The sequence below is a fragment of the Schistocerca piceifrons genome, chromosome 4 (genome assembly GCF_021461385.2).
Source record: "Schistocerca piceifrons isolate TAMUIC-IGC-003096 chromosome 4, iqSchPice1.1, whole genome shotgun sequence".
NCBI lineage: Eukaryota > Metazoa > Arthropoda > Insecta > Orthoptera > Acrididae > Schistocerca > Schistocerca piceifrons.
The window spans coordinates 120,443,664-120,464,327 of record NC_060141.1 but is presented as its reverse complement, the minus strand read 5'-3'; the positions used below and the strand labels follow the sequence as shown (position 1 = coordinate 120,464,327).

General features: G+C 41.1%; 1 protein-coding gene across 2 annotated transcripts in view; it reads right to left on the bottom strand.

The window, feature by feature from the left end:
* Positions 1-20,664, bottom strand: part of LOC124794862 (Na(+)/H(+) exchanger beta-like) — a 677,818-nt gene that overhangs the window by 187,484 nt on the left and 469,670 nt on the right. For both annotated transcript variants that reach the window (XM_047258533.1, XM_047258534.1), the window contains one exon: positions 4,087-4,195. The gene's annotated coding sequence lies outside the window, so the exon portion shown is untranslated. The remainder of the gene's footprint in view (positions 1-4,086; positions 4,196-20,664) is intronic.

Sequence of the window (20,664 nt, the reverse complement as noted above, 5' to 3'; positions counted from 1 at the left end):
TTTAAAGCAACTGGAGCATTATACTTTGTTTCTATCTTACTTCTTAAAAATATTTCCAGACTAGGGCTGGTGCCATTCTGCAATTACAACAGATGTCTGGCAAGCACAGCGAGAAAGTACTTTATAAGCCAGGTATGGGCAAGTAGATCAGATATGGGCAAGTCTTGCACATTCCACGAACATGCATACCTTAAGCCACAGCACATGGCACCAATGGCATTATTGTCTCAATAATGAAATGCTGTACCAATTCTTAAGTCATGCATTTGTTGCTTATTTCTGTCAGCACTATTATTTAAATAGCACACATTGGTATTCCCATTTTCTATAATAACACAAAATTTCAGATCAATGTAAATCTTACAAATGAAAATTATTAAACAATGGAAAATCCAGGATGGAATGTAACAATGCTACAAAAAGGAAAGTTGCTACTCACCATATAGCAGAGATGCTGGGCCACAGATAGACACAATAAAAACGCACTTCTTTTTGTTGTGCATAAATGAAAATTAGTCTTTTTTTTTAAAAAAAAATGAAAAAAAAGGTTTATTTAAAAACGAGATATATTAGCATGGCTGCTGTGGCCAATTGATATTTTGATTTTTTACTTGGTTATTATAAGGGGCGTTCAAACAGAAACGAGCCAGAGGCATAATTACAGAAACCGGTACCTGTATGTTAAAAGTATTGACCCTGGGTGTTGAGACACTTGTCCCACAGTGACACAAGGCAGTGAATGGCTGTCTCATAAAATTCATGGGGCTGCGACGTTAACCATTTCCACACATAAAGCTGGACATTGTCGTCTGAGGTGAATCATTTGCCTCTATGCTGATGTTCTTCTTTGACCAAGATGGCCCCCTTCTGATTCACTTTCTGCAGCACAGGACAACAATGAATGCCCAGCATTACTCACAAAGCTTGACCGCCCTTTGCCAAGCGATCAAATGAAAATGACCAGGCAATCTCACCCGTGGAGTCATTCTGCTCCACAAGAATGCAAAGCCCCATATGGCCAACACTGTCATGGCACTCCTGCAGAAATTCAAACGGGAGGCTCTCGGCCACCCTCCATACAGTCCAGACTTCTCTCCCTGTGATTACGCCATTTTTGGTCCCCTTAAAGGCTCTGAGGGGCAAACGATTCACCTCAGATGATGATGTCCAGCTGTAAGTGTTAACATCACAACCCTGGGAATTTTATGAGACAGCCATTCACCACCTTGTGTCACAGTGGTACAAGTGTCTCAACAGCCAGGGTCAATACTTCTAACATACAGGTGCTGGTTTCTGTAATTATGCCTCCAGCTCATTTCTTTTTGAATGCCCCTTGTAGTAGAAAACAAAAACATCTTTTATAACTGTGACCAAACAAATACTGAAAAATATGAGTTTCTCAGAATTAAATTTACTGGTATCAGTTTTAATCAGTCACATTTTTCCCATCTCTACCTCAAAAAGACATTTTATGTAATAAAGTGCAAGCTTGTATCCTTAAAACTGGAACATCCTGATCTAAGGGTACTAGCACACCAATGGATTACTGCACCAATAACAAACACAGAAGTCAAGTATCAAGAGCGACCCAGTATGTACCTGTAACAAAAAAAAGTACACACTGTTAATACTATGTGCCTTTGAAGATACCATCCTAAACCGACCATTATTCCTACTACATATATATGATTTATAATCTGCCACCTGATACCAAAAAGGTATTAAATTTGCAGATGATACTTACATTTTAATTAGGGGATGCCTGTAGATGAACAAGAAAATGAAATAAAAATCTGTATACCACATATCACAGAGTGGTTTCCCATCATCCGCCTAATCATAAATAAGGAAAAGATGATTACCAAGCATCGACATACTGTATAGACAAAGAGTCTTTGACTCCTACCATTGTCATATATGGTAAATGACTATCAACTACGAATGCCACAAAATTGTTTGTGTAGTGGACACAGGAAAATTGAAAGTGGGGAACAAGCATTTCCTCTTCTACGCTCCTAAATTTTGTACGTTATATTGTTCATAAAGAAAATTATAACATTGAAAAGCAGCTAGTACAAAAAATAAAACCATCTTATGATCACAATATTGTTTTTTGTAATATTATTAAATAGCATCTGGATTTTCCATTGCCTCATGTTGCCAAACAAACACAGGTTATTTTGGAATTGTCGAAGTGGGAAGTGCTAGACCACCCTGTGTATAGTCCTTGAGTTCCTGTGATTTCCATGTTTTTGGGCCACTCAAGAAACACCTCTGAGGGCACCACTGTGGGTCAGATGAAGAAGAGCAGCAAGTTGTGACAGGTTGGTTCCATACTCAACCCAAGCAGTTCTTCTTCCAGGGCATTCATCATCTCCAGCCAAGGTGGGATAAGGCCTCAACAACCATGGTGATTACTACACCTCTATCCAGTAATAAAGTCTGTATCCTATAGTTGATAAATAACTAATGTGAGAGAGTTGGATTGTTTCATTATGGTATTAGTCTTCTGTGTGCTATATATGGTTAATATATATTTAATTACCATTGTTAAATACTGTGAGAACCTATGACTCTCCACTATTATATTACTTTCCTATCTACAGTATAAACTTAAGCAGTATCTAGTTAGTGTGTGGGCCATTTAAAAAAGAAAAAAACTGAAGCTTTCTAAGCCACTTTTTATTACCATCAGTATGCACATCTGCGTCTGGTTTAGACAACAAGGGTTACTGCAGAAAAATTTAATTTACCCTATTAATAAATTTGTAACATTAACAAAAAGTTCTTAGTTTCCAGTCATGTAAATTCACTGAAATGGTACAAAACTCTGGTGAGTATCCTTTATCTAAATGAAAAACCATTCTGAAGCATTCTGAAGAACTTAACCAACTGGAAACTTGAGAATTTTATGTTAGTTCAGCTCTAGGAAAGGCAATGGGATCATAGCGATAATATTATTTGCAACACGTTATCCTATCATTCTCATTCCATACTGACTTCTCCTGTATGTTATTGTACCCATGTGCAGGTCAAAGTACAAACTTATTTGTTTCAAGTTGTAATGAACCATGACTTAAGAGCTCATTTTTCTAAAATCCATCCACTCTGATAGAATCTGAAATGATGCAATTTTCAAGTGTTTGAAAGTAAAACAATTATTTTTTCTCCTTGAGTATAGTTTGGATCAGACAAGTTATCAATCAATTATTCACCTAGGGAAGACATGCATCTAATCACCTAGATAATTCATCGTCTCATATGAATTACAGATTCCCAGTACCTTGTCATCAACAGTGTCAACTAGTTCCCAGCATTATGGAAGGCATGACATCAGCAGCTGTATGGTCAATCAAATTATCCAATAAACTGCAGAGAACTGTTGAAGTTCCAATATTAATTTTCTTTATTACTTGATGACTTTCTTCAAGCCTAAGCTCATTATCAAATCATACAATAACTGTGCAATAACATACATTACAACAGCCACATGACTGTTCATATTAGTTAAACATATCTTGTAAAGCCATACAGAGCTGAATTTCATTCACGTAAACTGAAGGAAGTTCAGCCTTATACTGTCCTGCAAGATGTTTTTAATTAGAATGAACCATCACATGGCTAGCATAACATATATTATTGCATATGTCATTTGATGGTAGTCTGTAATTTATTGCATAATATCATATTAATAATGGTGTTCACTTTCAATAGGTATTAGCAGTGTGCATCTATTTTGGTGGTACTCATTCCCAGCCGTCTTTACTGATTTTTTTCAAGGAGAACTTTTTGCAGGTCTCTGAACACCGAGTTGCATGAATCGGATGTTTGTGACCCTACATATGTTTCATAGCTGATTTCCTGCATTCCATGTGACACAATCATGCTCATACTCACATTAGAAGGATAGTCCTGATGATTAGGCTTGTGAGTATAAACTAGTTTGAATAAGAAGGTGTATCACAAATCAATAATGAAGAACTGAAAGTATACTGATAATGATGCAGGAAATATACAAATATGCAGGTATAAAGTTACATTTCATAGGTACAGAATACTGGTCATGTTATTTTAAAGAAAATTTACCTGTTGAATACAAGTCTGAAAATAAACTTCATAACTTCTTGGTTGATATGATTCTTGTAGACCATCAGTTCTTTTAGCAGATGTTCAGCATTAACTTATTGGAATAATCCTACAAAGATAAAGAAAACACATATTTTTAAAGAAATAATGAACTACTACAAATTTATCTAGCCAGTACTGGCTACATTTACAATTCTCTAGAAAAGAATATAATTTTAAATAAATATAGTAGCTTTCACATGTACATTTATGCAATTCTGTTGCTACTTTTCCTGTTACTTGATACTCCTGAAACACACAAGCAATTAAATTTCCATTCAAAATGTCTCAGTATATTCCAAGTATGGTTGCTTCCTCCATCTGTCTAGGTAACTGGACACACACACACACACACACACACACACACACACACACACACACGCACACAAAGCAAATTTTTTCTCCCAGTGTTGCTTCCCAAATGCCCAAATTGAAATAGGTAGCAGTCTCAGCTGTTGTGAGTGGTGATGACATGGAAAGGGTATGGAGAGAGGAGCAGAACAGGATGGGCCTATAAAGGATTGTGGTGTAGTGAAATATGCAGGTTAGAGAGCTGCTTAGAGAAATATTAGAAAGGGAGAGTGCAGGGAGAAGGGGGAGGATTGAAAGTAGGATAAAGAAGTAAGAAATAGAAACAGCAGATGAGCTAAGATGGAGTAAAATAGTAACAGAGATGAGACAGAAAGTTACTCTCTGCCTGCACTTAAATATTTTTTATATTCTTCTTGCTTCATTTGTCATATGTTATTTTGTTAACAAGATAGCACAATTCTTTTAATTCACAATCCCTTACTTTGATGTTAAGTATATCACTAATCTCATTTCTGCCACTTCTCACTACTTCTCCCTTTTTTTTAATGTATTCTGAAACAATAGTGCGTGCTCAATAGGTTGTCAATTTCATTCAACAGGTTCTCCAATTCTTCCTCGCTTTCACCAACGACATCAGCAAATTTCACCATTGATGTCATTAAACACTGAATTTTAATCCCACTGCTGGGCCCATCTTTTATTTCCATCATTGCTTCATTGATGTATAGAATCAACTATATGGACAGAAGACTGCATCCCTGTCTTACACCCTTTTTAATCTGAGCACTTCATTCTTGCTTTTTCATTGGTTTTTTCCCTACTGGTTCTTGTATGTACCATATATTACACTTCTTTCCCTATAACCTACATTTATTTTTTCCAGAATTTTGAATTATCTTGAATTGTTGACATTTTCACACCATTTTTCTACATCAACAAACCCTACCAATGTGCCTTGATTTTTCTTAAGTCTTGCTTCCATTATCAAGTGCAAAATCAACTGCCTCCCTGGTGTCTTTACATTTCCTAAAGCCAAACTGACCATCATGTAATAGATCCTCACTTTTCTTTTCCATTCTTTTGTACATTATTCTTGTCAGTAACTTGGGAACATGAACTGTTGCACTGACTGTGCAATAGTTCTCACACTTATCTTCCCCTCCTATCTTCAGGACTATGTGGATGATATTTTTCTAAAAGACTGATGGTATATTCCAGTCTCATAGATTCTACAGATCAGTGTCAATAGTCATTTAGTTGCTACCTCAACCAGGGATTTTCAAAATTCTGATGGGATGTTACCCATCCCCTCCACCTCATTTGACAGCAATTCTTCCAAAGATCGTAAAAATCTAACATTAGATCCATTTGTCTTCTACAACAAACCCCATTTCTCCTTCTATCACATCATCAGACAAGTCTTCTCCTCCTTGTAGAGAATTTAATGTGCTCTTTCCATCTATCTGCTCTTTCCATTGCATTTAACAGTGGAATTACAATTATTCTAGAATGGTACCAATGGGTATGCAAAACTTAACATTTCCATGAAACTGATGAACCACCATTAGTTGTGTTACCTGCCCTCACTCCATGAGACCTAGTGGAGATGTTTGTGATTGAACACAGGCCATTGGAATGAAGTACAGTGATCATTAACTTTGCACCACCACTTCTCCTTCCCTTGTTGACCTAATAGTAATGATAAAAAATTCTTGCACAATTAAAATTCAAACTGGCTTTGTGTATAACATTGCACTTCACCAGACACTGTCAGTGACCACAGCTAAGGTTCACTAAAATGTAAATATGACTCTTGAGTTTCTCCCGGCGTATTTGATAATCAAAATATCCACGGGTGTGCTGCCGGTCTATAGTGTCCAACGGGCACAATATTTCGGCGATCATACATGTCGCCATCATCAGGTGAACTGACGGACTGAGCTCCTGTGAACGTGCCGGCACGGAGATCCGTACGTTATGGCTGCTCAGAGGTAACTGGGTTCGGTCGCGGCGGCGGCAGATTTAAATACCCTCCGCCCGCGGCGCGCTCCCTCCGCCGTCAGCGCCCCGCGCCACGGTCGCGCGGTGGAACAGATTGCGACGGCGTCTGAGATGACGTCGGTGTGATGGCTCTGTCCGCCGTGGTCGTCACAACTGTACGTTTGCTCGATTTACTCTTGATTAGCCCGATCGCTGGTTCCCAAGCCTTGCTAAGATTATAGCCACAGTCACGGTTTATGAGGTCGTCATTGGTGCGAATTTCGATGGCCTCTCTAACAACGCTGTCCCAGTATCTCGACGTCTGTACCAGAATCCTCGTGCGGTCATACTCCATGGCGTGATTTTCCGACAAACAATGTTCAGCGACCGCCGACTTGCTCGGATACATCAGTCGAGTGTGCCTCTGGTGTTCACGGCATCGATCCTCGACGGTACGCATCGTCTGACCAATATACGGCTTGCCACATTGACACGGAATCTGGTACACGCCGGCCTTCCTCAAACCGAGGTAGGCAATGCTACAGTTGTTGTCTCCCATAAGGACTACACTGATAAGATGCAGAGCCTGCTAAATGACGATTCCTACCGGAAGATCAGCGTTGACCCTACAAAGAAGGTGGAGAACAAGACGAGGGCGCTTCTCAAGGACGCAGATTTACCGGAGGGTGACGCTAAGAAATTGTTACCCCAAGGTCCGGTACCGCCTAGACTATATGGACTCCCGAAGGTTCACAAAGAGGGGGTACCATTACGCCCCATTGTCAGCAACATCAGGGCACCTACAGTTTTGTTGGCCAAATACCTGACGGGAATATTAAGTCCTTATGTGGGTAAATGCCCTCATCACATCCGTAATTCCGTGTATTTTGTTAAACGCCTTGATAGCTTCAGGTTGGATGAGTCAGATATCATGGTGAGTTTTGACGTCGTTTCCTTGTTTACGAGGGTACCCCTGAGAGAGCCACTAGAATTAATTAGTCAGAAGTTTGACGAGAAGACCACTGAACTTTTTAGGCATGTCTTGACCTCCACGTATTTTCTTTTTAATGCAGAATACTACGAACAAACGGAGGGAGTCGCCATGGGTAGCCCACTCTCACCGGTGGTAGCGAATTTGTACATGGAGAACTTCGAGGAGGAAGCCCTGTCGTCATCCGTATTGAAACCTACTTGCTTTTTCCGTTACGTGGACGACACGTTCGTCATCTGGCCACATGGTATGGATAAACTCCTTGACTTCCGTACACATCTAAACTCCATACACCCCAACATCAAATTCACTATGGAGACTGAAACGGAGGGTAAATTACCTTCCCTTGAGGTCTTGGTCAAGAGAAGGGCTGACAGCACCCTAGGTCATGGGGTGTATCGGAAGACTACGCACACTGATCTGTATTTGCACGCAGACAGCTGCCACCACCCTTCACAGAGGAATGGGGTACTTAAAACTCTAGTACATAGGGCGCGCACTATCTCTGACGCAGAGAGTCTACCCCAGGAATTGGAACACCTGAGAACTGTATTTCGAAAAAATTGGTACTCAGAGTGGCAGATTCAACGTGCTCTCCGCCCAACCACTGCAGCACAACCTGTTGAGATGGATGAGATCACGAGGGAGGAGGTAGGCACTGCATTTATTCCATACACAGGCGCACTCTCGGGGAAAATCGCCCGCATTCTGAAGGAACACCGGGTCGGAACTGTGTTTTGTCCTCCAAATAAAACTCGTGCACTGGTGGGGAGCGCCAAAGATGACCTCGGTTTGAGGAAGGCCGGCGTGTACCAGATTCCGTGTCAATGTGGCAAGTCGTATATTGGTCAGACGATGCGTACCGTCGAGGATCGATGCCGTAAACACCAGAGGCACACTCGTCTGATGTATCCGAGCAAGTCAGCGGTCGCTGAACATTGTTTGTCAGAAAATCACGCCATGGAGTATGACCGCACGAGGATTCTGGTACAGACGTCGAGATACTGGGACAGCGTTGTTAGAGAGGCCATCGAAATTCGCACCAATGACGACCTCATAAACCGTGACTGTGGCTATAATCTTAGCAAGGCTTGGGAACCAGCGATCGGGTTAATCAAGAGTAAACCGAGCAAACGTATAGTTGTGACGACCACGGCGGACAGAGCCATCACACCGACGTCATCTCAGACGCCGTCGCAATCTGTTCCACCGCGCGACCGTGGCGCGGGGCGCGGACGGCGGAGGGAGCGCGCCGCGGGCGGAGGGTATTTAAATCTGCCGCCGCCGCGACCGAACCCAGCTCCCTCTGAGCAGCCATAGCGTACGGATCTCCGTGCCGGCACGTTCACAGGAGCTCAGTCCGTCAGTTCACCTTATGATGGCGACATGTATGATCGCCGAAATATTGTGCCCGTTGGACACTATAGACCGGCAGCACACCCGTGGATGTTTTGAAAATGTAAATACATTAGATAAATGTATATATCATTCAGCTGGTTCTGAATTAATCAAATCTGCTTCAATAGTCTGTTCTAACTTATGAATTTAAAACAGTGTTAAATTGTGAACTCCTAATACAAAACGGTAAAGGGTGACAGACTGATGGGACATTCGACGTTTCATTTCATAGTGATATTAGAATTGAAATTATATCTTCAAGCATTGTCATCTGCTGTAGGCAAAGCAGTGCTTATTCAGTACTACCTCACAATTATGACTGATGAAAGTCAGCTAGAATAGTCCAACACAATTAGCAGGCCATGCACATTAATATGACATCATAATTTATATCTGAGGCCTGTAGTTAATATCATAACAACCTTTGCAACGGGAGTATCTCCTCAGAATTTTTTTGAGTGGGAAGTACTTTAGAGTGTGTGCTTGGTTCTTGTGACTTATCTGGGCTCACCTTATACTGATTGCCTGTTCTTACTCACCTTTCTTCACCTCCCCTATGCAGTCCCCCTCCATACCTTGCATTTACATTCACTCCTCTACATTTATTTTCATGCAGTCCGTCCTTTTCATTTTTATTCTGCTGATGTCATCTTTTTATCCCTTTGGAATGTTCTCCAGGATTTATTTCTTCTCTCCATGTTTTATGATTAGTCTCAATATTTCTGGTTTCAGTACATCCTTTGATTACCTGTCTACACCTTCTGACATTCAGGAATTTGTCATCTGTTAATAGTATTTTACTGTTACTTTTCATCTCTTAAAGTGATGTTGTGTCTTCTATGATGAAGTTTTTGGGATGGCTCTCTTCTCAGTCAACAAACAGTCAGCTCATTCACTTACTCATAAATCCTATAATGTTTTTGGCAAGTGTTTCTTCACTTTTGTTGTATGAAAGAACCTCAGATTTTGCTGCTACTTAGCAGGTACTATCTATGTAGTTTTTCTTTCATGACTTCATAAAGGTATATTACAACATGTGAGGAATAAGTTCTGCCATTCAAAGTAAGTGACCTATGGATCAGAGAGGTAAGTTCCTCTTTGTTCATACCATGCAGCCAAGAACAGAAAGGAGACCAGTGAAATCCATGGAGAGTTCATCAAACCATTCCTATAACATTCACAAATGATAGGATGGTGCACTGCCTTGCTACAAGCATAAATCAGATCGAATTATGACACATATTGAGAACACCTCCACCACCTGCCTGTTGGCACATGAGAAACATCACATCATGTGATTTTCAACATATTTGCACCCACATCAGCATATATGAATGAGTACAATAGCTCATAATTCCAGGCAAACTTTTCCCATGTTTCTATAGTTTAATGGTAGTGTTCCTATGACTTTCTAATTCTATGATCTGTGACAGGGAGCAAGCAGAGGTACAATTGTTGGACTGAACCTCCTGCACCCTATAACAAGGAAGTGGTTCTGGTTAATATAGCTGATTCCCTAATGCTATTGTTGAACATTAAACATTAAAATGGAGAGCGAGTTGCTGCGTAATGGGCCCCTCTATCCAACGCTACAATTCATGACAGTTGATGGTGATTCCTGTTAATAATATGTTCTTGCTCAAGGCAATTGACTCCAGAACAAGTGGTTTTCCTGAAATAGAAATACTCATGGTGCATCCTTGACACAGTCACAAGTGAGAGGTACAGTGTCTGCATATACACACAGAGATGAACTGTCTCATATGTGGAGCACCCACAGTCCATCTGAAATCAAATTTGACAGTATCACAGAACCTACACTCAGCAGACGCATCACTGGCTAGTGCAGCATCTGACAACATCCCAGTTGTGGGACATGCTGAACTATTTGATTTGCTGTGGTGGCAGGAACTTTTTCTACCCAACACTGCTCGTAAGTGTATATTATTTACTATTTGTACCTTTTTAGTGTTACTCTAATCATCAAAAGATGAATGGAATGAAGCACATGATATTAAATATGGATTTACATTACTATGTTTCTTCATCACAGCATGAATATTGTCTTGGGATTTCTCCAGCATAGCATAGTAGATTTTCTTGACCATTTCCATTTGTGACATCAGTGGAGATCCTGGGCACTATACAGAGTAGAGCACCCATGGTGCAAATTTAGTTTTTTCCCATTCCCTTGATCTTTCTATCACCTAAGAAGTAATAGGCCTAATTTTTGTTTGACAGTTCTACATGTTAAGTTATTCTTTGCTCAAAAAGATGCAGTAAGAATAATGTGATATAGGCTACATGCTCAAACCTACTGCCACTGCCAACTAAGTAATAAAGCATAATTACAGTAGTTTCACAATACTTCTTGCCTCATGAAATTTACTGTCAAGAATCAGCTACAACTAGAAAACAACAACAGTTCATCAAATATAACACTAGCACAAAAAAAATCCACCACTCTTCATAACTTGACCACTCTCCAAGACACAAAAGAGCAAGATGAATACTGATATAAATACTGATCCACATTCCCAGTGAATTAAAGGTGCTGATTCACAACAGAAATAGTTTCAGCAAAAAATAAATAAAAAATAATAAAAAATAAAATAAAATAATTATTTGATAAGTAATTCTATTTCTGTCCATGATATCAAGAAGGCAGTAATAACAGCAGCCAGTATGACGTTGTGTTCCTTAACTTCCAGAAGGTATTAAATACAGTACTATGCCTACTGTATAAAATATAAATTTATCAAATTTAAAAGGCCAGTTTATGGTTGGAGCCAGTACTTCCTATCAGATAAAGCCCAGCACATTGTTCTTGGGAGAGAGAAATAGGCAGATGCTAAAAGTGTCTATGGACACACTCCAAGGCAAAGTTTCATGGGAGACACTGGCTGGCAAAAAAGGTAAGCAGCAAACAATACGAACCTGCACAGGTTGAGAGAGTAAAAACCCGTCAGTCCAAATTGTTTTGAGATTAGATTAATAAAAGAGAGAGAGAGAGAAACATTGTGATCATGCTATTTACTATTATGACTGATGTACAAGACAGATGATGTTTATCACAAGATACTGACTTTTAAAATTTTAGGATGTACATTACGAAATAGTCAGTGACTTTATTACATCCATCCACATCGTCCTATGAAACGACCATAATGGGAAAATATAGAAATTTAAGCTTATGCAGGGTCTCAGCAAAAGTTGTTCTTCTTGTACACCATTAGTGAATGCACAGAGAACAGACAAACACAAAGCCTGGAAATACTGAGTTGTTCAGTAATGGATACATTGCCCTTTTGGTCCATTTTATATGCTGCATACTGCACCAGCTTGTCTCTGACCTTAAGGATCCATATTTAGCAACCGCAAAAGAAGACAGAAAACTTTAGTGTCTCAACAAGCTTGATGTTTGTACTGGTTGTTAACAGTCTATTCTAGAATGAGATTTTCACTCTGCAGCAGAATGTGCACTGATATGAAACTTCCTGGCAGATTAAAACTGTGTGCCGGACCAAGACTCGAACTCAGGACATTTGCCTTTCGCTGGCAAGTGCTCAACCATCTGAGCTACCCAAGCACGACTCATGACCCGTCCTCACAGCTTTAGTTCTGCCAGTACCTCATCTCCTACCTTCCAAACTTTACAGAAGCTCTCCTGCAAACCTTGCAGAACTAGCACTCCTGAAAGAAAGGATATTGCAGAGACATGGCTTATCCACAGCCTGGGGGATGTTTTCTGAATGAGATTTTCACTCTGCAGTGGAGTGTGCTCTGATATGAAACTTCCTGGCAGATTAAAACTGTGTGCCGGACTGAGACTCAAACTCGGGACCTTTGCCTTTCGCAGGCAAGTGCTCTACCATCTGAGCTACCCAAGCACTTGCCCGCAAAAGGCAAGGTCCCGAGTTTGAGTCTCAGTCCGGCACACAGTTTTAATCAGCCAGGAAGTTTCGTAACAGTCTGTTCTGCCACATCTTGGTGAGCTTTTTCATAGCCACTCGCCCTAGTATGATCCATCTGCTTGTATCATTTTCACAACTTTCCACATGGCAGATGGTTGCTCCAAGAAAGATGAAAGAGTGTAGGACTTCCAGTCCTTTTAACTGACCTGTGTGTTGGACCTGTAGTCTTCAATTGGCTATTATTAGTTTTAAGTTACTGAGATAAATGTATAATCCATTTGACAGACTAATGTCCTTTACTTCTGTTGGGAGCTCAGCAAGTTCAACATATGATGCACTGTGAATAATAGCATTCCTAAAATGGACAGGTCTACCCTGAGTCCTAACCTGGGGCCAACGGAACACCTTTTGGGATGAGTCGACTTTGCTCCAGACCCCAGCATCCCAATTTTCCCTGGTTTTGGCTCTAAGGAAGAATGGGTTACCATTCCTCATAGATATACAGACAAATCTTTCAAACTATCCCCAGTAGAGTTCAAGGCATCACAAAGGTGAAGGGTGGACATGTCTCCTATTAATGTCCACTAACACACTGAGGTGACAAAAGTCATGGGATACCTCCTGGTATCATGTCGGACCTCCTTTTGCCTGGCGTAGTGCAGCTACTCAACTTGGCCTGGACTCAACAAGTCGTTGGAAGTCCCCTGCAGAAATACTGGGCCGTGCTGCCTTTATAGCCCCCATAAATGCGTGACTGTTGCTGGTGCAGGATTTTGTGCACAAACTGATCTCTTGATTATGCCTCATAAATGTTTGATAGGATTCATGTCAGATGATCTGGATAGCCAGTCATTTGCTCGAATGGTCCAGAATGATCTACAAACCAGTTGTGAACAGTTGAGGCCCGGTGGCATGGCACATTGTTATCCATAAAAAATTCCATAATTGTTTTGGAACATGAAGTTCATGAATGGCTGCAAATGGTCTCCAGGTAGCCAAACGTAGTGACTTCAAGTCAATGTCTGGTTCTGTTGGAGCCAGTCCGTTCCATGTAGACGAAGCTCACACTATTATGGAGCCACCACCAGCTTGCACAGTGCCTTGTTGACAACTTGGGTCCATGGCTTCATGGGGTCTGCGCTGCACTTGAACACTACCATCAGCTCTCACCAACTGAAATCGGGACTCGTCTGACCAGGCTTTAATTTTCCCGTAGTCTAGGGTCCAACTGATATGGCCACAATCCCCGGAGAGTTGCTGCAGGCAATGTTGTACAACTAGCAAAAGCATTCGCGGCAGTCATCTGCAGACATAGCCCATTAACGCCACATTTCGCTGCACTGTCTGAACGGACACGTTCGTTGTACGTCTATATTGAATTCTGTGCTTATTTCATGCATTGTTGCTTGTCTGTTAGCACTGACCACTCTAAGCAAACGTTGCTGCTCTCCGTAGTTAAGTGAAGGCCATCGACCACTGTGTTATCGGTGGTGTCGGTTACTGTTCTCGGCACACTCTTGATATTGTAGATCTCGGCATACTGAACTCCCTAACGGTTTCAGAAACTAAATGTTCCAAGTGTCTAGTTCCAACTACCATTCCGCGTTCAAAGTCCCGTCACGCGGCCGTAACCACGTCAGAAACCTTTTCACATGAATCACCTGAATACAAATGACATATCAGCCAATGCACTGCCCTTTTATACCTCATGTACGCGATCCTACCGCCATCTGTATATGTGTACATCGCTATCCTATGACATTTGCCACGGCCGGCCGTGGTGGCCGAGCAGTTCTAGGCGCTTCAGTCTGGAACCGCGCGACCGCTAAGGGTCGCAGGTTCGAATCCTGCCTCAGGCATGGATGTGTGTGATGTCCTTAGGTTAGTTAGGTTTAAGTAGTTCTAAGTTCTAGGGGACTGATGACCTCAGAAGTTAAGTCCCATAGTGCTCAGAGCCATTTGAACCATTTTTTTTTTATCACTTCATTGTAGGTGTTCAGATACTTCTAATCTTGGCAGACTAACGGTTTGAGTGGGACTGTGAGGTCTTTGCCAGTAAGATGCAGAGGATCCGCTTCGCCGTTCAACACACTTTTAATCTGTCTGGAAGTTTCAACGAGGAAACATGTTATTTACGTAAAAAATTGGCATATACTGCATCAACAGGAGCTATCGCGACCGAGATACATGAAATAAGGAACTACACTTGCGTTCGGAAATTAACAATAATTAAGAAATGAGAATATATTTCCAGTATAGTATGTTGAGGGGGCTAAAACATATCTTTCGGCTCGTCCTCAAAGATGACGTAGCATTGTGTGAAGTAACGGACGGTTATAATTAAAATGCAGCTACCCACGAACGTCCAGAGTGAGCCGTAATTATCACTGGAGCGAAACTTGGCAGATACGCTAATTCGTTAATGCGCAATCAATTTACGCTGGAGAAAAAAATCACATATAATTTTGGCCACCAGGTGCAGATCTGGCACTGTACGGCTTCTAGTAGGCGTCTCCGGTGCTCTTATTGAACAAATTGCGTAAGTGACAGTTAATAATAAAATCAAGATTATGCCTTTATCACTTGTTTGATCTTTTCTGCTCACGTCCAGTTCCTAACCCGTTGCACATGTAAACATTTCTATACGTCTTTCTTGCATTCACAGCACCAGATTTGCACCCACTGGCCAAAAGTGGAACTAATTTTTTCCCAGCGTAAATCGGCTCCGCATTAGCGCATTAGAATACACACCAAGTTTCGCCCTCATACGATAATTACGGCCCACGCTGGATCTCTGTGAAGAGCCGCACTTCAATTATAAGCACCCGGCGCCACTCCCAGTCTCGTCCAGAACCCATTAGCAATGCGCTGCGCGCGATCCAAATTGCACAACATATTGCTCCGCACATTTACGTGGAACCGTTAACTGGCGGACCCACATTAAACATCTGCACTATTAAAGTATTAAATGACTCTAAATAACGGTCGCTATACTCCCTAAAACTGCGGAGACAGCGTTAAAATTGTCACTGCTTTTACACCACTAACAAATGTCATGCACCAACCTAGTTGTTTTCAGACCGACTCCCAGATACTGAGCATTAGACTGGACAATCTACACCATAATCAGTCACTGCATCGCACTCATCTGGTTTCTAACAACTGCCACCAATAAGCTCCTTCAAAACAAAGCAGGATTACATTTCAAAGTCAAAAGGAAAAAAAATGATACAGAAAGAAACAAAAAGTCAAAGTTTCCACGAAAACTTAATTTGTTGGCTCCAATTACACAACGCCGAGTACGCTATGTTTATCAAACCCCACCTCGACCTAGATTAGATTAGGTTAGATTAATTATTCATTCCATAGACCCACAAAAGAGGAAATCCTCCTGGATGTGGAACATGTCAGACAAACACATTACAAAAATGTAATTAGAAAAACTTGAGTTTCGTTAATTTTATTGATCCTCAGTCAATAAACAGTAAAATTATGTACATGAATTAAATTTAAACTTCTAATATTTACAGGTTTAGTACTTACATTTGCTTTCATTAAATCCATCATTCAGACATTTGCTAGTTTCTTGGCTATTACAACCAAGTACTGTCAAAAATTAAAGTAAATTATTCACTTCAGTGATCCTCAGTTAAGAACAGTCAGATTATGTACAAGATTTAAAATTAAACTTCCACTATTTACAGACTTAAGGCTTACATCTGCTTTCCATGCATCCATCATTCACACAGCAGGTAGTTACTTGGCTGTTACAACCAAGTATTGTCAAAAATTAAAGTATAATAAATTTTCATTAAAATGGCCTACTGCACTTGTTGAGAAACTCATGGATGGAATAGAAGGAGTTGGCCACCAAAAATTCTTGTAAATTATGTTTAAATTGTGCCTTGTCTGAAACTAAACTCTTAACGGTTACTGGTAGCTTATTGAAAATATTCGTTGCTGAATACTGGACTCCTTTCTGGGCAAGAGTAAGTGATTTTAAATCTTTATGTATATTGTTCTTATTCCTAGTATTGATACTGTGTACTAAGCAGTTAGTTAGAAAAAGAGATGTATTATTTACAACAAACTTCATTAAGGAATAAATATGCTGAGAAGCTGCGGTTAATATGCCTAATTCTTTGAACAGGTTTCGACATGATGTTCTTAGATTTACACTATTCATTACTCTTATTATACGCCTCTGTACTCTAAAAATTTTTTCTCTGCTTGTAGAGTTACCCCAAAATATGATACCATATGACATAATGGAGTGAAAATAAGCAAAATATACCAGTTTTTTAATATTTATATCTCCTATGTCTGACATCATTCGCATTGCAAACACAAACTTGTTTAGCAGTTCGTTAGTATGTTGCTCCCAACTGAATTTATTATCAACCTAGCTAATGGCTCCACACTCTGATACGAGGTCTGTTGCTACGGAGCACGCGCGCGCTCATTAAACCACAGCAGTACCCGAGAAAAGCGGAATATTAAAAATTCCAGTCCCACGGAAAACACACTCACGAACTCTCTCAAAGCTTTCCGAACTGGATGAACAACTTTACTGATCACTGAGGATCGCTCATCCCCAGCTTGAAACAATTTTCAAATGTCAATTCCACCCCACAGGGCCCATTGTTTGCCTCCCTAAATGCTCGAGGGCTGTTAGTGTTGACTGACTCCCCGATTCGCAATCTCCCAGCTGTTCCACAAAATTTGTTTTAACGTTTATGTCTTCGGCCATAGGCGCCTACAAGGCAAGGAGGGGTGTTTGGGGGATGAGGTTTCGGTGTTTGACCCACATCTGCCCCTGCAATCTGGAGCTCAGAAATTTTTTATTCATTACAAAATTCTCATGCATGTCTAGACGTATGTGGTTAACTCAGTTCTCTGGGATGTAATACGTTATTTTTTCACCAGTTCTTGTAGCTGGACACGCCTCTAAACTGACCAACTCATTTATACAAAAATGGCAATTTTAGCATCTTGCTGTCCCTCCCCCCTCCCAGATACATTTCTGCAGCCGGCCGCTGTGGTCGAGGGGTTCCAGGCGCTTCAGTCGGGAACCACGCGGCTACTACAGTCACAAGTTCGAATCGTGCCTCGGGCATGGGTGTGTGCGATGTGTTTAAGTAGTTCTAAGTCTAGGGGACTGATGACCTCATATGTTAAGTCCCATAGTGCTTGGAGCCATTTTTTTTACGTTTCTGCAGATACTCAAGCTTTCAGTCAGCCAAGCTGAGGAGCAAAACCCAGGGATTTCCACTGGGCTGTTCCTGCACCGCTTAACATCACTTCTGCTTGCTGCCAGGAAAAGGTACTGGAAACACCTATCATCATGGCAAAGTCACTATCCTTGAAGCGAGCATAGTAGGTTCCAGCCACGCCCTTTTCAGAAGGATCAGGAAAAGCTTGAGTCATTCCACGCTGGACAAAGTCTCCTTCCCTCTGTATAATTTAAACTAGCTCTTGTTGTTGTTGTGGTCTTCAGTCCTGAGACTGGTTTGATGCAGCTCTCCATGCTACCCTATCCTGTGCAAGCCTCTTCATCTCCCAGTACTTACTGCAATCTGCATCCTTCTCAATCTGCTTAGTGTATTCATCTCTTGGTCTCCCCCTACGATTTTTACCCCCCACGCTGCCCTCCAATGCTAAATTGGTGATCCCTTGATGCCTCCGAACATGTCCTACCAACCGGTCCCTTCTTCTTGTCTAGTTGTGCCACAAACTCCTCCCCAATTCTATTCAATACCTCCTCATTAGTTATGTGATCTACCCATCTAATCTTCAGCCTTCTTCTGTAGCACCACATTTCGAAAGATTCTATTCTCTTCTTGTCCAAACTATTTATCGTCCATGTTTCACTTCCATACACTCAATACAAATACTTTCAGAAACGACTTCCTGACACTTAAATCTCTACTCGATGTTAACAAATTTCTCTTCTTCAGAAACGCTTTCCTTACCATTGCCAGTCTACATTTTATATCTTCTCTACTTCGCCCATCATCAGTTATTTTGCTCCCCAAACAGCAAAACTCCTTTACTACTTTAAGTGTCTCATTTCCTAATCTAATTCCCCCAGCATCACCCGACTTAATTCGACTACATTCCATTGTCCTCGTTTTGCTTTGTTGATGTTCATTTTATATCCTCCTTTCAAGACACTGTCCATTCCGCTCAACTGCTCTTTCAAGACCTTTGCCGTCTCTGACAGAATTACAGTGTCATCGGCAAACCTCAAAGTTTTTATTTCTTCTCCATGGATTTTAATACCTACTCCGAATTTTTCTTTTTTTACATTACTGCTTGCTCAATATACAGATTGAATAACATCGAGGATAGGCTACAACCCTGTCGCACTCCCTTCCCAACCACTGCTTCCCTTTCATGTCCCTCGACTCTTATAACTGCCCTCTGGTTTCTGTACAAATTGTAAATAGCCTTTCGCTCCCTGTATTTTACCCCTGCCATCTTCAGAATTCGGAAGAGAGTATTCCAGTCAACATTGTCAAAAGCTTTCTCTAAGTCCACAAATGCTAGAAACTTAGGTTTGCCTTTCCTTAATCTTTCTTCTAAGATAAGTCGTCAGGTCAAAAAAATGGCTCTGAGCACTATGGGACTTAACATCTGAGGTCATCAGTCCCCTAGACCGTAGTGGTCGCGCGGTTGCAGACTGAAGTGCCTGAACCGCTCGGCCACACCGGCCGGTGTAAGGTTCCAATATTTCTAGGGAATCCAAACTGATCTTTCTTGAGGTCGGCTTCTACTAGTTTTTCCATTCGTCTGTAAAAAATTCGTGTCAGGATTTTGCACCTGTGACTTATTATACTGATAGTTCGGTAATTTTCACATCTCTCGACACCTGCTTTCTTTGGGATTGGGATTATTATACTCTTCTTGAAGTCTGAGGGTATTTCGCCTGTGCCGGCCGAAGTGGCCGTGCGGTTAAAGGCGCTGCAGTCTGGAACCGCAAGACCGCTACGGTCGCAGGTTCGAATCCTGCCTCGGGCATGGATGTTTGTGATGTCCTTAGGTTAGTTAGGTTTAACTAGTTCTAAGTTCTAGGGGACTAATGACCTCAGCAGTTGAGTCCCATAGTGCTCAGAGCCATTTGAACCATTTCGCCTGTCTCATACATCTTGCTCACCAGATGGTAGAGTTTTGTCAGGACTGGCTCTCCCAAGGCCGTCAGTAGTTCTAATGGAATGTTGTCTACTCCCGGGGCCTTGTTTCGACTCAGTCCTTTCAGTGTTCTGTCAAAATTTTCACGCAGTATCGTATCTCCCATTTCATCTTCATCTACATCCTCTTCCATTTCCATAATATTGTCCTCAAGTACATCGCCCTTGTATAGACCCTCTATATACTCATTCCACATTTCTGCTTTTCATTCTTTGCTTAGAACTGGGTTTCCATCTGAACTCTTGATATTCATACAAGTGGTTCTCTTCTCTCCAAAGGTCTCTTTAATTTTCCTGTAGGCAGTATCTATCTTATCCCTACTGAGATAAGCCTCTACATCCTTACATTTGTCCTCTAGCCATGCCTGCTTAGCCATTTCGCACTTCCTGTCGATCTCATGTTTGAGACGTTTGTATTCCTTTTTGCCTGCTTCATTTACTGCATTTTTATATTTTCTCCTTTCATCAATTAAATTCAATATTTCTTCCTTTACCCAAGGATTTCTACAAGCCCTCATCTTTTTACCTACTTGATCCTCTGCTGCCTTCATCCCTCAGAGCTACCCATTCTTCTTCTACTGTATTTCTTTTCCCCATTCCTGTCAATAGTTCCTTTATGCTCTCCCTGAAACTTTGTACAACCTCTGGTTTAGTCAGTTTATCCAGGTCCCATCTCCTTAAATTCCCACCTTTTTGCAGTTTCTTAAGTTTTAATCTACAGTTCATAACCAATAGGTTGTGGTCAGAGTCCACA